The 20636-nt window shown below is 47.9% G+C and overlaps 1 protein-coding gene across 17 annotated transcripts in view; it reads left to right on the top strand.

The window, feature by feature from the left end:
• Positions 1–20636, top strand: part of LOC143934553 (transcription factor HES-5-like) — a 215884-nt gene that overhangs the window by 79809 nt on the left and 115439 nt on the right. For 7 of the 17 annotated variants that reach the window (XR_013263298.1, XR_013263293.1, XR_013263300.1 and 4 more), the window contains 3 exons: positions 11148–11280; positions 15424–15713; positions 19525–19670. The exons of 2 other annotated variants lie outside the window; for them this stretch is intronic. The gene's annotated coding sequence lies outside the window, so the exon portion shown is untranslated. Of the gene's footprint in view, positions 1–11147; positions 11281–15423; positions 15731–19524; positions 19671–20636 lie in introns of all 17 variants that reach the window. 8 more of the 17 variants (XR_013263301.1, XM_077458269.1, XM_077458271.1 and 5 more) reach the window with 4 other exon arrangements.

The raw sequence follows: 20636 nt of genomic DNA, 5'->3' as shown, positions 1-20636 counted from the left end.
AAATAAAAACAGAAAATTCACTTAAATGTCCAAATAATGAGCTATGAAGTTCAACAAACCATTTTCCATTCATGACTATAAACCTGTTCCAAATGTCCCTGATCCAATTGGCTATGAATTTAGGATTTTTTTTTACCTTTTTGTTTTTTTTTATAGAGCCGGGGAAGGTTAGAGTTATACATTTCCTCTTACTTCCTGTACCAGGATCACAGGAACAGGAAGTGGTGACAATCCTCCCCAATGGGGGCATACCAATAAAAACCTAACAAAGGATCAAAATCTTCCCCAACCTATTAGAAAACATTGTGGTCTGTGTCCCCATTGGATAGATTTCCCTTCACTTCCTCTGTATTGGATAGGCCAAGGGACTGTCCACTGGAGGAGCATAGGGGAGCACCATCTACTGGAGGATCAGGGGAAGTGTAACTTTCCTCGTCCTCTAGACACAAATGAGCAATTCACACTTGCAGTAAGGAAGCCGCAAGGGAGGATTTTTACTTTTCCCGTAGTCTTTTTTTTTTTTTTAAAGCATTAGATTATTTTTTTAATTTTTTTTATATCTAATGCTTTCCATTGTAGAGGAGAGATGTGGAGTCTTATTGACCCCCCCCCCCCCCGATCTCTCCATAAAGAGGACCTGTCACTGCTTATTTCTATTGCAAGGGATGTTTACATTTCTTGTGATAGGAATAAAAGTGATCAAAATTATTTTTAGTGTAAAAATATATAAAAAATTGTAATATAAATAATGCAATTTTTTAATGTAAAGCCCCCCTTGCTCATGTGCAGTTTTGAACGCATACGTAGGTCACGCCCACATATATAAATGGTGTTCACACCATACATGTGAGATATCACCACGAACGTCAGAGCGAGAGCAATATAGATCTCTATAACTCTAAACTGGTAACTTGTAGAAATGCATAGTGTCCCCTATGGGGACTTTTAAGTATTGTAGTTTGGCGCCATTCCGCGAGCGCATGCTTGACATTTTATCTATTTACTTGGCATAAGATGTTCTCATATTTTACCTAAAAATTGGGGTATATATTGTGTTTTTTTTTTTTGTTTTTTTTGTTTTTTAATTCATTAAAGTGTATTTAAGGCCCTTATTTATATAATGTATAATGATACATCCACTTGCCATTCCAATCTGTTGTACAAACAAAAATGAAACTTTACATTAATTAGGTGTGGTGGCTGCATTAGTTATCTTTTTACAGACTATTCCTTTCTTTTAAAGGCATTGGGGTGGCTACATCCACTCTGCCACTGTATCTATAGAGGAGTAATGTAGCAACTATTGGACAGCGGCATTGCTATGTGGGAAGGGGGGGTGTTGTTGGATGGACTAGTAGATTTAATTTATTTATTGTAGTTAGTGGCTAAGAATGTAAAGCTCAACTCTAGAAAACACCTATTAACCACTTCAGCCCCGAGCCTTTCTGAAACTCGGTGTTTACAAGTTAAAAACAGTTTTTTTTTTGCTAGAAAATTACTTAGAACCCCCCACAAATTATATATATATATATATATATATATATATATATATATATATATATATATATATTTTCAAACACTCTAGAGAATAAAATGGTGGTTGTTGCATTACTTTCTGTCATACTGTATGTGTATATATACATAATATATACATAATACACATACAACAAATTACACCCCAAAATACATTCTACTATTCTTCCAGAGTATGGTGATACCACATGTGTGAGACTTTTACACAGCCTGGCCACAACAGTGAAGTAGTACCTAGGAGCATAAATTACACATCTCATTTCATTCCTACCTATCACACTTTTGAAGGTCCTGGACAGTGGAATTACCCACAAAATTACCCCATTTTGGAAAGCAAACACCACAACGTATATTCTATGAGGCATGGGCTGCAGATAGGTACTCGGGTACTCTTATGGGCTGGAGACAGGTACTATAAGTACAATATTGCGGCGGACACATCGGACACTTTTTTGGGACCATTCACATTTATACAGCGATCAGAGCTATAAAAATGCACTGATTATTGTATAAATGTGGCTGACAGGGAAGGGGTTAACACTAGGGGGCAAGGAAGGCGATAAATGTGTATCCTAGGGAGTGATTCTAACTGTAGGGGGAGGGGACTCACCCAAGGGGAGGAGACCGATCGGTGTTCCTCAGTATTGAGAACACACCATCGGTCTCCTCTCACCTGACAGGACATGGATCTGTGTGTTTACGGAGGAGTGTGGAGTGTAGCAATATGGCGGCGACAGAACGTCACTTCTGTTACCAATTCTGACGGGTCACCTAATCTGGCGGAACACAAGCATTGTTCTGTTCTTAATGGGGCTGCCAGGCCTTGAAAGGGAGGGGGAGGGGCTGTCCAGTCCTTTGATCTAATCTATGGCAGCATGCTGTGGTACACAGGCACTAAGGGGCATGCCTGATCTGCTCTGGGCACTGAGTATGGGGTCACTGATCTGCTCTGGGCACTGTTTGGGGTCACAATCCTGCTCTGGGCACTGTGAATGGGGTCACGTTCCTGCTCTGTGCACTGTGTATGGGGTCACGTTCCTGCTCTGGGCACTGTGTATGGGGTCACGTTCCTGCTCTGGGCACTGTGTATGGGGTCACGTTCCTGCTCTGGGCACTGTGTATGGGGTCACGTTCCTGCTCTGGGCACTGTGTATGGGGTCACATTCCTGCTCTGGGCACTGTGTATGGGGTCACGTTCCTGCTCTGGGCACTGTGTATGGGGTCACGTTCCTGCTCTGGGCACTGTGTATTGGGTCAGTGATCTCTGGGCACTGTGTATTGGGTCAGTGATCTCTGGGCACTGCATCATGTGGTGGACATAATGTATTGGTTGATCATGTTTGTAGGGCGGCACAGTGGTGTAGTGGTTGGCACTCTCGCCTAGCAGTAAAAAGGGTCACTGGTTCAGATCCCAACCACGACACTACCTGCCTGGAGTTTGCATGTTCTCCCTGTGCCTGCGTGGGTTTCCTCCAGGTACTCCGGTTTCTTCCCACACTCCAAAGACATGCAGGTAGGTTAATTGGCTTCTGTCCAAAATTGGCCCTAGTATATGAATGAGGACCTTAGATTGTGGGCTCCTTGAGGGTAGGGGCCGATGTGAGTGTGCAATGTACAGGGATAGGGACAATTGTAGACACCCACTCAGGTTGACCTGGATGGACTGGTGTCTTTATTCAACCTTACTAACTATGTATGTTGTGGACATAATATACTGGCTGATCAGGTTGTGGACATATATTGGCTGATCATGGGGGGGGGGTCATAATGTTTTGGCTGATCATGGGGGGTCATAATGTATTGGCTGATCATGGGGGGTCATAATGTATTGGCTGATCATGGGGGGTCATAATGTATTGGCTGATCATGGGGGGGTTATCGGCTTTTGTCTCCTCCCACTCTAGTTTTGAACATTTCGCCATTCATTCCTATGGGACAAATTTCGCCGCAAAAACGACGATATTTTGTGAACCATTCTGTGAAACGTTCCACAAAGTAATAGCGCACCAATCGGGAACAATCCGCACGTCTCGGTATATTACCGTGTATGTAGTGTAAAAGCTGTGGGAGGAGTTAGGGTGGTAAATTTGGCTATAATAATAATAATATATATGTGAGAACAGTAAGTGGTGTTGCTATAATAAACCAAATCCTGTAAGACTTACCAGTCACGTGAATGAGGATCTTCTCGAATGGCTGAAGCGGGACGTCATCTATGATGAAGCGGGCCTCGTAGGTCCCGCTGTCTGTTTTCTGGATGGCATCGAATACAATGGAGCTATCCACTTTACTCTGCTGCTTCTCCAGGTCGGTAAGATCGCGGTTCAGGATTGGAGTGTAGGGACCGTCTCCTCCTTCCGGGGTCCATCCCCACTCAATCCGAACATTGCCGGTATCAGGAAGAGGGACGTTGGCCACCCCCGGGATCTTCACTTCAGATCCGGCTGTGGCATCAATGCGTTTGTATAATGGCCGACCGTTCGCTAATTCTACACTAAAAGCCAGAAAGCAGAAAATGGCAAATGCTTTCAAAAGGCTCATTTTCCAAAACTTGTCACTAATAATATAGAAATGTGACAAGAAGGAAATAATTCTATTTATTATTTGCTTATCTGATCAGAAAGTATCTGAATACAATATTCACTTAGTAAATTGAATGAGAGTTCTCAGAGCAGAATACACAGATGTGTTCTGTTCAAGAGTCAGGCTAAAAATGACAAATCAGCCCTGACGCGGTTTTATATAGGCTGAGAAATCTCTCTACTATGATGTCATCAGTGGCAGTTGTGCTGCACCTCGCTTAACAGCACTGCTGCAAAATGCGCTGAGCTCAGCTAAAAATAGATTTGTCAGTTGGCCAAAGCTAACTGTCAGGTTGCTTGTGAATGAAAGGCTGAGCTCACCTTTTCCTGAACATTGTCAATACAGTCCGGCTAGATTCATTGTTCATTAACCCCTTAGTGACTGCTGGTAATGTCTGAATACAATTTTGTAGCTCTGACATGTGTTAGTAAAACTGTACATATCATTGCAGCTACTTTGTGTATCCAGGAGGATTATACTGGGGTTTTCCCCAGGTGGTAAATGGTAACAGACTTCTCCCTATTTCTAATTTTTTTTTATTCTCAATAGTGGACTGGGCCAAAATAAATAAATATAAACTTTTTTTTGTTAATTTAACCACTTCAGCCCCAGAAGAATATATAAATGAAATCATTTCTTTTTAACCTCCTGCAGATAGATACATATATACGTCTATCTATCTGTGTGTGTGTGTGTATATAAATAATAATAAAAAAAAATTATATATAATATATATATATCTTATTTTTGTACCTCCTGAAGAGAGATATATATATAAAATCTCTTCAGGAGGTAATAAAAAATAAGATTATATATATATATATATATATAATATATTTTTTATTTTTTTACTTATATACACACATACACAGATAGATAGACATATATATGTATCTATCTGCAGGAGGTTAAAAAGAAATGATTTTATATATATATATATATCTATATATATATATATATCTATCTTGTGGGGCTGAAGTGGTTAAATTAACAAAGTTATATTTTATATATATATATAAAAATTAAAAAAATTGTTAATTTAACCACTTCAGCCCCAGAAGATTTTACCCCCCTTCCTGACCAGAGCACTTTTTACGATTCAGCACTATGTCGCTTTAACTGACCATTGCGCGGTCGTGCGACACTGTACCCAAATAAAATAAAAAAATTCCCACAAATAGAGTTTTCTTTTGGTGGTATTTGATCACCTCTGGTTTTTATTTATCTGGCTTTTATATCTTTCATATATTCATCCGTCCGTCTGTCAGTCTAATATATTTTATGGGTGCAAAATCTTCCAACTAACGGCACTCACTAGTCACTATGAGCGATTTCTATTGGTTGCTGTGAAAGTTTTTATTTTTTTTTTTCTCCAGATTTCATCTTCATTTTACTTCAGTGTTTTATTATTATTGTCACCATAAGTTCCACTATTTATATTGTATTTATTTTATTGCTGTTATTCAGCCAGTGCCCAATATTCTGTCACCCACATTTCATTATTTATATCTATATACACTCACCGGACACTTTATTAGGTCCCCTTTGCTAGTAGCGGGTTGGACCCCCACCACCAGCCTGAACCGGTGACACCCCATCCCCCACACCATTACACCCTCACCACCAGCCTGAACCGGTGATACCCCATCCCCCACACCATTACACCCCCACCACCAGCCTGAACCGGTGACACCCCATCCCCCACACCATTACACCCTCACCACCAGCCTGAACCGGTGACACCCCATCCCCCACACCATTACACCCTCACCACCAGCCTGAACCGGTGATACCCCATCCCCCACACCATTACACCCTCACCACCAGCCTGAACCGGTGATACCCCATCCCCCACACCATTACACCCTCACCACCAGCCTGAACCGGTGATACCCCATCCCCCACACCATTACACCCCCACCACCAGCCTGAACCGGTGATACCCCATCCCCCACACCATTACACCCTCACCACCAGCCTGAACCGGTGACACCCCATCCCCCACACCATTACACCCCCACCACCAGCCTGAACCGGTGATACCCCATCCCCCACACCATTACACCCCCCACCACCAGCCTGAACCGGTGATACCCCATCCCCCACACCATCACACCCCCACCACCAGCCTGAACCGGTGATACCCCATCCCCCACACCATTACACCCCCACCACCAGCCTGAACCGGTGATACCCCATCCCCCACACCATTACACCCCCCACCACCAGCCTGAACCGGTGATACCCCATCCCCCACACCATCACACCCCCACCACCAGCCTGAACCGGTGATACCCCATCCCCCACACCATTACACCCCCACCACCAGCCTGAACCGGTGATACCCCATCCCCCACACCATTACACCCCCACCACCAGCCTGAACCGGTGATACCCCATCCCGCACACCATTACACCCCCACCACCAGCCTGAACCGGTGATACCCCATCCCCCACACCATTACACCCCCACCACCAGCCTGAACCGGTGATACCCCATCCCGCACACCATTACACCCCCACCACCAGCCTGAACTGGTGATACCCCATCCCCCACACCATTACACCCCCACCACCAGCCTGAACCGGTGACACCCCATCCCCCACACCATTACACCCTCACCACCAGCCTGAACCGGTAATACCCCATCCCCCACACCATTACACCCCCACCACCAGCCTGAACCGGTGACACCCCATCCCCCACACCATTACACCCCCACCACCAGCCTGAACCGGTGATACCCCACACCATTACACCCCCACCACCAGCCTGAACCGGTGATATCTCATCCCCCACACCATTACACCCCCACCACCAGCCTGAACCGGTGATACGCCATCCCCCACACCATTACACCCCCACCACTAGCCTGAACCGGTGATATCCCATCCCCCACACCATTACACCCCCACCACCAGCCTGAACCGGTGATATCCCACCCCCCACACCATTACACCCCCACCACCAGCCTGAACCGGTGATACCCCATCCCCCACACCATTACACCCCCACCACCAGCCTGAACTGGTGATATCCCACCCCCCACACCATTACACCCCCACCACCAGCCTGAACCAGTGATACCCCATCCCCCACACCATTACACCCCCACCACCAGCCTGAACCGGTGATACCCCACCCCCTACACCATTACACCCCCACTACCAGCCTGAACCGGTGATACCCCATCCCCCGCACCATTACACCCCCACCACCAGCCTGAACCGGTGATACCCCATACCCCGCACCATTACACCCCCACCACCAGCCTGAACCGGTGATATCCCATCCCCCGCACCATTACACCCCCACCACCAGCCTGAACCGGTGATACCCCATCCCCCGCACCATTACACCCCCACCACCAGCCAGAACCGGTGATACCCCATCCCCCGCACCATTACACCCCCACCACCAGCCTGAACCGGTAATACCCCATCCCCCACACCATTACACCCCCACCACCAGCTTGAACCGGTGAAATCCCATCCCCCGCACAATTACACCCTCACCACCAGCCTGAACCGGTGATATTCCACCCCCCACACCATTACACCCCCACCACCAGCCTGAACCGGTGATACCCCATCCCCCACACCATTACACCCCCACCACCAGCTTGAATCGGTGATATCCCATCCCCCACACATTACACCCCCCACCACCAGCCTGAACCGGTGATATCCCATCCCCCACACCATTACACCCCCACCACCAGCTTGAACCGGTGATACCCCATCCCCCACACCATTACACCCCCACCACCAGCTTGAACCGGTGATACAAGGCAGGATGGATCCATGCGCCAAATTCTGACCCCCACCATCTGAATGTCGGAGCTGAAATCCAGACTCATCAGACCAGGCAACATTTTACCAAACTCCTATTGTCCAGTTTTGGTGATCCTGTACCAATTGTAGCCTCAGTTTCCTGTTCTTATCTGACAGGAGGGGCACCCGATGTGGTGTTCTGCTGCTGTAGCCCATCTGCTTCAAGGTTGGCTGTGTATGTGTTAAGACATGGTATTCTGCATACCTTGGGTGCAGGGCTGGACTGGGACAGAAATTTGGCCCTGGACTTCACCCAGACCGGCCCACTTACATTTTGGGTGTCCCATCAGCACTCCCTTACATCAGAGTGTCCCATCACCAGCCCCCTTACATCAGAGTGTCCCATCACCAGCCCCCTTACATCAGAGTGTCCCATCAGCACCCCCTTACATCAGAGTGTCCCATCAGCTCCCCCTTACATCAGAGTGTCCCATCAGCTCCCCCTTACATCAGAGTGTCCCATCAGCTCCCCCTTACATCAGAGTGTCCCATCACCAGCCCCCTTACATCAGAGTGTCCCATCACCAGCCCCCTTACATCAGAGTGTCCCATCACCAGCCCCCTTACACCAGAGTGTCCCATCACCAGCCCCCTTACATCAGAGTGTCCCATCACCAGCCCCCTTACATCAGAGTGGCCCACTGAGCCATCGGCCCACCAGGAAACTCCCGGTAGTCCCAATGGCCAGTACATGCCTGCTTGGGTGTAACGAGAGGTTATTTGAGTTACTGTTGTCTTTCTATCATCTGGAACCAGTCTGCCCATTCTCCTCTGACATCAACCAGGCATTTTCCTCCATACAACTTCCACTCACTGGATATTTTCTCTTTTCCCCACCATTCTCTGTAATCCCAAGAGATGGTTGTGTGTGAAAATCCCAGAAATACTCAGACCGGCCCGTCTGCCACCAACAACGGCGCCACGTTCAAAGTCACCCAGATCCCCTTTCTTCTCCACTCTGATGTTTGAATACTACCATGGGATTGGCTGATTAGTAATTTGTGTTACCGAGCAATTGATCAGGTGTTCCTAATCACAGATTCATTCAATTGTAGAAAATAAAAGGAGCATGTTTGGCTCGGTTCACATTAATGTGTTTTGTTTTTCCTGCTTTTTGCGGAATCACAGGACATTATATATAACAATATAACACGGGTTCTTATGGAACACAATCACATGAATGCACTTTTGTGTTTTTATAAATCGTCAGGGACTTTTTTAAATGCAAAACAGTGCTTTTTTTTGCTTTTTTGTTTCAATGGACTTCAATGGAGAAGCAGAAAAAAGCATGTAGTGCGTTTTTGATGCGTTTTGCATTATTTATTCTGCCCAACAACAAATTAGCCAAATTTAAAGAAAAAAAGAATCCAAAACGCAAAAAGCACTGAAACGCTCAAAAGCCACATGCATGTGTGTGTGAAATCGAGCCAAATTCAGGAGCGAGCTGTGATCCATGCTCCACCAATCCTTCACCCAAGGCCGGCCCTACCATGAGTGCCAGGGGGTTCATTGGACCCAGGCAACACTTTTGAGAGGGGCAGCAAATTTAACCGCAGCCGCCTCTCCTTCTCTTCTATTTACTCAGCATAATAAACAACCAAGATTTATTTTCCAGCAGTTTTGTGTGTCATGATGACAACTGCCCCCCGGTCTACTCACCTGCCCCAATACTAACCTAGCCCACCCCTCCTTGCCTGCCCCTATACTACCCTAGCCTGTCCATATACTGCCCTAGCCTGTCTATATCCTACCTTAGCCTGTCTATATTTGCTACCCTAGCCTGTCTATATTTGCTACCCTAGCCTGTCCATATACTACCCTAGCCTGTCTATATTTGCTACCCTAGCCTGTCTATATACTACCCTAGCCTGTCTATATTTGCTACCCTAGCCTGTCTATATTTGCTACCCTAGCCTGTCTATTTACTACCCTAGCATAATAAACAACCAAGATTTATTTTCCAGCAGTTTTGTGTGTCATGATGACAACTGCCCCCCGGTCTACTCACCTGCCCCAATACTAACCTAGCCCACCCCTCCTTGCCTGCCCCTATACTACCCTAGCCTGCCCGTATGCTGCCCTAGCCTGTCTATATCCTACCTTAGCCTGTCTATATTTGCTACCCTAGCCTGTCTATATTTGCTACCCTAGCCTGTCTATATACTACCCTAGCCTGTCTATATACTACCCTAGCCTGTCTATATTTGCTACCCTAGCCTGTCTATATACTACCCTAGCCTGTGTATATTTGCTACCCTAGCCTGTGTATATTTGCTACCCTAGCCTGTCTATATTTGCTAACCTAGCCTGTCTATTTACTACCCTAGCATAATAAACAACCAAGATTTATTTTCCAGCAGTTTTGTGTGTCATGATGACAACTGCCCCCCGGTCTACTCACCTGCCCCAATACTAACCTAGCCCACCCCTCCTTGCCTGCCCCTATACTACCCTAGCCTGTCCATATACTGCCCTAGCCTGTCTATATCCTACCTTAGCCTGTCTATATCCTACCCTAGCCTGTCTATATTTGCTACCCTAGCCTGTCTATATTTGCTACCCTAGCCTGTCTATATTTGCTACCCTAGCCTGTCTATATTTGCTACCCTAGCCTGTCTATATACTACCCTAGCCTGTCTATATACTACCCTAACCTGTCCATATACTACACTATTCTGTCAGTATACTGCCCTAGCCTGTCCGTATACTGCCCTAACATGTCCATATACTACCCTAGCCTGTCCGTATACTACCCTAACATGTCCATATACTACCCTAGCTTGTCTGTATACTACACTAACATATCCATATACTACCCTAGCCTGTCTGTATACTACCCTAACATATCCATATACTACCCTAGCCTGTCTGTATACTACCCTAACATGTCCATATACTACCCTAGCCAGCCCCTTGGAATTGAACATTATGTCATATACTTTTGCATATAGACAACTTGCTTTTGCATGTAAATCTGACTTCCTGATAAATTTTAGTTTTATTTATCGTGATATAAAATAATGGATGGGCGGCCTTTGGGTGGGTGTGATTATTATTATTATTATTTTGGGGGGGGGCAGCATTTCATTCTTGTACCCAGGCAGCACAATGTCTTGGGGCAGCCCTGGCTTCACCAGCAGAGATGAGTGGAGTCATGTTTGATGTGACTGATAATGATGTTTTTATGTCTCTTGCAGGCAGCACTCCATAGTAAAGGGGAATAACGGATTGCCCCCTGTGGACCGCTTACTAAAGTTCCTGGTGGACAGTTCCGCTGACTCTGAAGAAGTTCTACAATGTGCCAACTGTGACCTGGAGTGCAAGAAACAGGTGACTTCACCCCGCAGGCATCTGCAGGAAGTGTCTACTTACCACCGGCTGGTCTACCTTGGGTCCTATTCACATTTTGTGTAGCTGGAACTTGTGATTATGTACGGGCGATTTTTATGCGATTCCGTGTGCTGTGCATATGGCAGTCCATTCACTTCAATGAGTTGCCCTATGCATGTTTGCTGCCCAAAGGAAGCTCCTTCTCCTTTTTTGGGGCGACAAGCTCCACCCGATTGTTAAAGCTGCGTTTTGCCTTGATTGCAGCGCAATTCTTTATCACACCGATTATGGCAAAATCGCACCGTACTTTCCTATTTAGAATTCATTTTTAGAATGAAAATGCAAACACACTTTGCACGTTTCTTGCAGCGCTTGCTATGTGTGAACGGGGCCCCAGGCTGGGTCCACACTATGTGCGGAGCGGCTCGCAGCGGGGGGGGGTCATTGGACACGTGCAGTTCGTTTAGTTCCAAATTCATTTTTTAACCACTTCAATACCGGGCACTTTCACACCCTTCCTTCCCAGGACAATTTTCAGCCTTCAGCGCTCTCACGCTTTGATTGACAATTACGTGGTCATACAACACTGTACACATACTACATTTTTATCTTTTTTTTTCCCACAAATAGAGTTTTCTTTTGGTGCCATTTGATCACCTCTGCAGCCCGTTAGTTTGCTAAACAAACTAAAAAAGACCCAAATTTTGGAAAAAAATTGTTTTTCTTGGTCTCTGTCATAAAATGTTGTTTTTCCTTCGCTGACGGGCACTGATGAAGTGGTACTGATAAGGTGGCACTGATAGGTGACACCAATAGGCAGCACTGACAGGTGGCGCTGAAAGGTGGCTGTGATGGCCACTGACAGGCGGCACTGATGAGGTATTGATGGGCACTGATTGGCACTGGTGGGCGGGCACTGGCAGACTTTATTATTGGGGCACTGATTGGTAGCTGATTGGCACATCTAAAGTGGGCTTTGCTGATAATCAATGTGCTATCAGCACAGAACCCCCTGACCGGGAGAGCCGTCGAATGGCTCTCCCTGTCAGCACAAACCGAGGAATGCCGTGTACCAGCACTTCCTGGTTCACGCGATGATCAGCTGTGATTGGTCACAGCTGATCACATGGTAAGAAGTCTCTGACAGAGGCTCCTTATCACAATCGGAGATGCGGCGTGTCACACTGACACGCCACGCTGCGCACCGGCATGTTATCCGGCTAGACGTCATATGACGCTCAGTCAGGATAACAGAAACCGCCTCCCAGCTGTCATTCTGCCATAGGCTGGGCGGGAAGTGGTTAACGAATTTAGTCAAATTTTTAAATTCAGAAATATCCAAATTTTAGACTTTCCAAATTTTAAGAAATTCGAAAATCTGAGAATTCAAAAGAAAGAAAATCCGAAATAATAACTTAAAGCGGAGCTCCACCCTAAAGTGGACCTTCCGCTCATTGGAATCCTCCCCCCTCCGGCGCCACAATTGGCACCTTTCAGGGGGGAGGGGGGTGCAGGTACCTGTACAGTACAGGTATCTGCACCCACTTCCGGGATAGCTATCTGCGGAAAGGGGCGTAGATTCTTTCCGAAAGTCCCCCGCTGCCTGCTGGGAAACACACAGATCCCAGAGACAGCGGGGTCCATCCTTATTGCGCAGCGCGACTCGCGCATGCGCAGTTGGGAACCGGGAAATGAAGCGGAAAGGCTCCACTTCCTGATTCCCATACCCAAGATGGCGGCGGTAGCACCCAAGAGACGATCGAGAGATCGGCTTCGGGTGCCCACATCGCGGGTGCGCTGGGCGGGTAAGTGTCATTATTTTAAAAGTCAGCAGCTGCAGTATTTGTAGCTGCTGGCTTTTAAAAAATAAAAAAAAAGGGGCGGAACTCCCAGCAGACTCCCTCTTTAACTATTACTAACTATGAAATTCTAGGGATTGGAATTTTCTTTCAAATTTGGCTGTTGGTGAACAAAACGAATACAAATGTATCTGAAGTTACAAATTATCCAAAATAACAAATACCGCATCTAAACATACGGAACAAAGGAATAATAATAAAGAACTTATTATTATTTATTATTATTTTGTTCCATTCTGTATGTTTAATGCGCCATTCTTTATTTCTGATAATTTGTAACTTCAGATAAATTTGTAGTCATTTCGTTCTCTAACAGCCAAATTTGAAAGGAAATTACAGAAATACCTAGAATTTAATAGTTGCTATTATTATTAGTTGTTATTTAGAATTTTTGGGTTTTGGGATTTTTTGTTCTTTTCGAATTTTTTGGACTTTTCTCTTATTTTCGAATTCCAAATTTTCAAATTCAGATTTGTTTTGAATTTCCCAATTCCAAATTGTCGAATTTCCGAAATGTAAAAATTTTCTAAAAAACAAATGAAACAAAAATGAACAAATTTTTTCAGGCGGTGCACATGTCCACCTGTCATGGGAATTGGATGCGGGGAAACCCTCATCCGGTTCGCATTATGTGTGAACCCAGCCTCAGTGTTATCAGATTTAAAAAAAATGAAACCCAGGGCCCCCCCCTTCGTCCTCTAGCTTCCGGGTCCCATAAGGGCCGGTTCACACTGCAGGCAAGGCGAGGCGACTCCGACTTGCCTCGCCGCGACCTGCCGCGGCCTCAGCGGCGACTTGCAGATGACTTCTGTATAGAAGTCAATGCAAGTCGCCCCGAGGTCGCCCAAAAGTAGTACAGGAACCTTTTTTCTGAGTCGGAGCGACTCGAGTCGCTCCTCTCAGATCGGTTCCATTGTACAGAACGGGGGCGACTTGCGAGAGCGAGGCGAGGCGAGTCGTGTCGCCTCGCTTCGCCCACTGTGTGAACCGGCTCTTACAAGTGTCTGCTCTGCTGCATTGTAAACACAGGAGGTCGTTCACTCGGCACAGGTGACATTCACGGAACACTTTGCATTCATTGAGAAAATGCAAAGTGTTCTCTGGTTGGACGAGATGGAGAGGTAGGGTGGTGAAGTCCAATCAGACAACGCTTTGCATTAATCACTTGCTGACCATCTGCCGTCATTATACTGCGGCAAGGTGGCACGACGCCGCAAAACGCTGTAGATGTACGTCGGCTCGGGAACTCGCTTTTGTGGGCGGCGTGCACATGCTTCCATTGGTTAGTGGGGGAGCCAATCAGCGGACTGTTCCCCGCAGTGACAGAACGGGGACCTGCCTGTGTAAACAAGGCAGATCTCCGTTCTGACTGGGGAGATCACACAGATTCTGTCTTTCTGCTAAGCATTAAGACGGATCTGTGAGTTCTCCCAAGCAGCCCATCCCCCATACAGTTAGAACACACCGTGAGGGAACATATTTAACCCATTAATCGCTCCTGATGTTAACACCTTCCCTACCTGTGTCATTATTACAGTGACAGTGTATATTTTTAGCACTGATTACTGTAATCACTGATTACTGAAATAATGTCACTGGTTCTCAAAAAAGTGTCATGAATGTCAGTTGGGTGTCTGATTTGTCCGCCGCAATGTCGCAGTCCCTCTAATAATCACTGAAAGGCACCATTTATAGTAAAAACAATAAAAAAAAAATGCCATATTTTGTAGACAATCAATATATACGCTTATTGAGATTTTTATTTTTTATTTTTTTACCAAAAATATGTGAAAGAATACATATCGGCCTAAACTGAGCAATAAATTTGTTTTTTGTGGAAATGTTTTATAGCAGAAAGTAAAAAAAATAAAAAAAAATTGTGGGGAAAAAAAAGACGTCAATTTTATTTGGGTACAGTGTCGCACAATCGTGTAATTGTCAGTGTAGCGAGGTCCCAGGCCCCCCTTTGGTCTAATGAGAACCTTCAGAGTTGGGGACAGCTGACACCCTTCTGTATAGAGGGGGTTACACAGCATGGTGGGTGTAATGCAAGATAGATTTCTCTTGAACAGAACTGTGGGAGAGAGGGTTAGGGCCAGGACACACTTAGGTAGTTGCAATGGTAATTAGCAGACACCGAGACTTCTACAGGTAGACAGCCATACAGGGAAAGGCAACCAGCAGGACACCACATCTGCATGTGTAGGATTGCTGTCTCCTATGGCAACAGTCTTGTAACAGTTTCTAACACAAGTTGTAACAAACTCCTGTATTTCCTCCACAGTCATTTCTTGTAGATCTTCACTCCACTGATCTCCCCGTCTCTCTAACTAGACTTGCCGATCCTCTGCCACCGGATCTCCTGAGCTCTTCCAACCTTCTCACAGATACTCCTCAAATGTCACACCACTGGCCCGCTCTGTCCCTGGCTTGGCACACAAGGCTGCTCTACAAGTGTCTCCTCCGCAGTCCCTGGCTTGGCACACAAGGCTGCTCTACAAGTGTCTCCTCCGCTGGCTGAGTCCCTGGCTTGGCACCCGCTGAAGTTTCCTGATTCTTCACCGTCTCCAGTTGGTGAGAACACTGCTCCGGTACTTGCTTCAGCTGCTCACTGTGGTCTCCGGTAACAAGGTGGACGGTCCCTTAGTGGTGAAAGCTTCCCCTCTACTTCCGACCACGACATGTTCTCCGGCTGGCAGAACCGTCACTTCTGGTTGGCCTGCAAGCTGCAAACCCTGCGCTGCTCTCTTGTTTCTGTATAGGTCCCCAGACAGCCTGGCAGCCAGATGTCCCCGGGATAGGCCTCAGGTTTCTGGCCTAGCAGCCCGGGGCAGTAAAGCACATGTCCACCCGGACAGCTGTCCTGGCAGGGCTGGACTGAGTCAAAATTTGGCCTTGGACTTCATCCAGACTGGCCCACTTTGACAGGTCTTTCCCATGCCGGCCAGACAAACCCGCCCCCCCCCCCCCCCCACCGGCCTGCCACCCAAGCCCCTCCCCTCACTAGCCATTCTACATTATTTCTCTTATTGGCAATACCAGCGGGGAAGCTAGACACTATTTCACCCGGGGCAAAGAATCAGTTTGGTGCCCCCCCCATGGGATAAGATTAAGCAGGAAAGTGAAAAATTCCCATGCTATAGCTGTTGAGCCAGCTGCCTTGTCCCCTCCCCCATGCTCCTTCTGGTACGCCCAAGCTCCTCTCTTTCCTAAGCCCCCTCCCCATGCTGCTCTGGTGCCCCATATGCTCCTCTCTTTCCTAGCCCCCCCCCCTCATGCCGCTCTGGTCCCCCATATGCTCCTCTCTTTCCTAAGCCCCCATGCTGCTCTGATGCCCCATATGCTCCTCTCTTTCCTAGCCCCCCTCATGCTAGTCTGGTCCCCCGCATGCTCCTCTGGTCCCCTCCCCATGCTGTTCTTGTCACCCATGTACCCCGCATGCTTTTCTGGTCCCCCGCGTGCTCCTCTATTTCCCACCCATGCTGCTCTGATCACCCATGTGCTCCGCTGGTCCCCCCCATGTGTTCCGCTGGCCCCCGCATGCGCATCAGGTCCCTCGCATCCTCCCCCCCTCATGCTGCTCTGGTCCCCCATATGCTCCTCTCTTTCCTAATTCCCCCCCCCCATGCTGCTCTGGTGCCCCATATGCTCCTCTCTTTCCTAACCCCCCTCATGCTGCTCTGGTCCCCCATCTGCTGACCTCCCCCCCCCCCATGCTGCTCTGGCCCCTATATGCTCCTCTCTTTCCTAACCCCCCTCATGCTGCTCTGGTCCCCCATATGCTCACCTCTCCCCCCCGTGCTCCTCTGGTCCCCCCGTGCTCCTCTGGTCCCCCATGTGCTCTGCTGGTCCCCCACATGCTCCTCTGGTCCCCTCCCCATGCTGCTCTGGTGCCCCATGTACCCTCTTCTGGTCCCTCACACGCTCCTCTATTTCCCCCCATGCTGCTCTGGTCCCCCATGCGTTCCGCTGGCCCCTGCATGCGCATCTGGTCCCCCACATGCTCCTCTCCCCCGCTCATGCTGCTCTGGTCCCCCATATGCTCACCTCTCCCCCCCCATGCTGCTCTGGTGCCCCATATGCTCCTCTCTTTCCTAGCCCCCCTCATGCTGCTTTGGTCCCCCATATGCTCACCTCTCCCCCCCCCATGCTGCTCTGGTCCCCCATATGCTCACCTCTCCCCCCCCCCATGCTGCTCTGGTGCCCCATATCCTCCTCTCTTTCCTAGCCCCCCTCATGCTGCTTTGGTCCCCCATATGCTCACCTCTCCCCCCCATGCCACTCTGGCCCCCATATGCTCCTCTCTTTCCTAACCCCCCCCCATGCTGCTCTGGTCCCCCATATGCTCCTCTCTTTCCTAACCCCCCTCAGGCTGCTCTGGTCCCCCATATGCTCACCTTCCGCCCCCATGCTGCTTTGGCCCCCATATGCTCCGCTCTTTCCTAACCCCCCCCCCCCCCTCACGATGCTCTGGTCCCCCATATGCTCACCCCCCCCCCCCCCATGCTGCTCTGGTCCCATATTCTCCTCGCTTTCCTAACCCCCCTCATGCTGCTCTGGTCCCCCATATGCTTCTCTCTTCCCCCCTCCTCATGCTGCTCTGGTCCGCTGTGCTCCTCTGTGTCCCCCTCCCCCCCCCCCGCAGCGCTCACCTCCTCTCCCTGCCTAGTTATGCAGCAGGACTGAATAAGGACATGATGCTCAGGAGTCGGCACTGAGAGGCTCATCATACTTTCCGGAAGGAGGGCGGCCACACACAGCTGTAACATAAGCTTCCTTGGCAATCGTTCTCCTGCTCTTTTCTTCCCCGCTCTCCATCCTGTCTTCTGCCATGGAGAATTTAGATGGAGAGTGGGTAAGGAAAGAGCAGGAGAACGAGTACTGAGGAAGCTTATGTTACAGCTGTGTGTGGCCGCCCTCCTTCCGGATTGTATGATGAGCCTCTCAGTGCCGACTCCTGAGCATCATGTCATTATTCAGTTGCGCTGCATAACTAGGCAGGGAGAGGAGGTGAGCGCTGCGGGGGGGGGGGGGGCAAAGGACCGGAGGGAGGCGGCGGACCGCTGTCACTGAAACCAGTCCACTGAGCCATCGGCCCACCGGGAAACTCCCAGTAGTCCCGAAGACCAGTACATGCCTGCGTCCAAGTGGCACAGAACCCCCGATCACCTGGCCTCACCCAATTAAATAGGCCCTCCCTGCAGATGAAGGAACCCAAGAAGATCCATGCTCATTGGCTGAGACACCCCATCTATTCCTAATCTGTCCTTGCAATGCCCTTGTCTTATCTAATGTCACTAGATACCCGGCCACCTAGTGACAGAAGAGAGAAGTGCAGCAATTCCAGAAGTAGGGTGGAATCAATTGATCGCCTATCAATTGGCCAAGGCAAATAGACCTGGCAGGTAAATTTACTAGCAGCCCTGCCTCTACATCAGGGTGCTACATCAATTAAAGCGACGCAGTGCTGTATCGAAAAACATGGCCTTGTCAGGTAGTGGGTAAATCCTTTTCAGCACCTATTTAGTCTGGATTCACACCATTGCGAATTGGATGCGGGTTCCCTTGCATCCAATTCGCAATAGCAGGAGCATTTGACCGGCTCTCTATGGAGCCAGTTCACATATCTCTGCAGCATGTCCGGTGTGCGTTTTGGACAAAAACACTGTGCGTCTATTGGTCCGTTTCAGGTCCAAATTCAGCCCAAAATACATGAGTAGAGGAGAGCCGATCGGCTGCTCTCCTGACGGGGGGTCTGTGCTGATTGTTTATCAGCAAGCCCCCCCCCTTGGATGCCCACCCAGGACCACCAGGATGCCGCCAAGACCACCCGGGAAGGCCACAACACTGGACCACCACCGCGCAATTGTCATTTAAACAGCGACAGCGCTGAAAATTGGCCTGGGCAGTAAGAGGGTGTAAGTTCCGGGTATTGAAGTGGTAAAACATCTCTATTGAACACTTGAAACAATAACTTGGCTTTGCACTGTGCAGGCAGCACCCTAATATACAGTTCTGCTGGAACTACTTGCAAATGCAAGGGAATCATCTTAAAGTGGTGGGACGTCCTCTTCTGATTTCTTTATCAGACTTTATAACTGAGCAGGTACTAATTAAATAGTCGCACGCTGCAGACACCGACTAATATGCGATTCCTATTAGGTTGGCACCTGCACAGTTGGACGGGGTAATTTTGTGTTCCAGGGACAGACCCCTCAAAATGGGGATGCGCCCAGCAAACAGACAAAAGGAACCACACTTCTTCACCATCAGACACATTCGGACCTGATTGTGACATAGACATAGACACAAGGCACTTCCAGTAATACCCCCCAATTGTCACCCACCCTTCTCCTCATTCTTTTTCTTTTGTATCTGATTCTAGGATGGAGATCTTATGTACTATTGTAATACCTGCAACCAGCCTCTGTGTGTTAAATGCAGAGAGGAGACCCATAAAGCCAAAATGTTCTCCCGCCATGAGATCGTGACCCTGGCTAAACGTGCCAAGGACATCCCATAAGAAGTGCCGTAAGTGTTATCTCATTACAAAACATCAAAGTTGTCTTTTCATTGTATAGAAGGTTTGTTCCTCATGGGATGTGAGGTGGCCAAAGATGGATTGAAATTAGACCGATTCAACAGAGACTATCCAAATTTGAATCCATATGTATGTCTACTGATCAACTTCTGTTCAATCACCCTGTCGGATAAAAGCCACTAGATACAGGGGATGGTCAGAGACTACAGACATGATATAGGGGATGGTCAGAGACTGCAGACATGATACAGGGGATGGTCAGAGACTACAGACATGATACAGGGGATGGTCAGAGACTGCAGACATGATACAGGGGATGGTCAGAGACTACAGACATGATACAGGGGATGGTCAGAGACTACAGACATGATACAGGGGATGGTCAGAGACTGCAGACATGATACAGGGGATGGTCAGAGACTGCAGACATGATACATGTGATGGCCAGAGACTGTAGACATGATACGCAAATGGTCAGAGACTGTAGACATGATACACAAATGGTCAGAGACTGCAGACATGATACAGGAAATGGTCAGAGACTGCAGACATGATACAGGAAATGGGCAGAGACTGTGAACATACTATGGGAGTGATACATGATACAGGAGATGTTCAGAGACTGTGAACATACTATGGGAGTGATACATGATACAGGAGATGGTCAGAGACATGATACAGGAGATGGTCAGAGACTGTGAACATACTATGGGAGTGATACATGATACAGGAGATGGTCAGAGACATGATACAGGAGGTTGTCAGAGACTGCAGACATGATACAGGAAATGGTCAGAGACTGTGAACATACTATGGGAGTGATACATGATACAGGAGATGGTCAGAGACTGCAGACATGATACAGGAGATGGTCAGAGACTGCAGACATGATACAGGAGATGGTCAGAAACTGCAGACATGATACATGTGAAGGCCAGAGACTGTAGATATGATAC

The sequence above is a fragment of the Lithobates pipiens genome, unplaced genomic scaffold (assembly GCF_037356315.1).
Source record: "Lithobates pipiens isolate NorthernLeopardFrog02 unplaced genomic scaffold, aLitPip1_a1.2 Scaffold_27, whole genome shotgun sequence".
In the NCBI taxonomy this organism is placed as follows: domain Eukaryota; kingdom Metazoa; phylum Chordata; class Amphibia; order Anura; family Ranidae; genus Lithobates; species Lithobates pipiens.
This window is presented reverse-complemented; position numbering and strand designations above follow the sequence as displayed.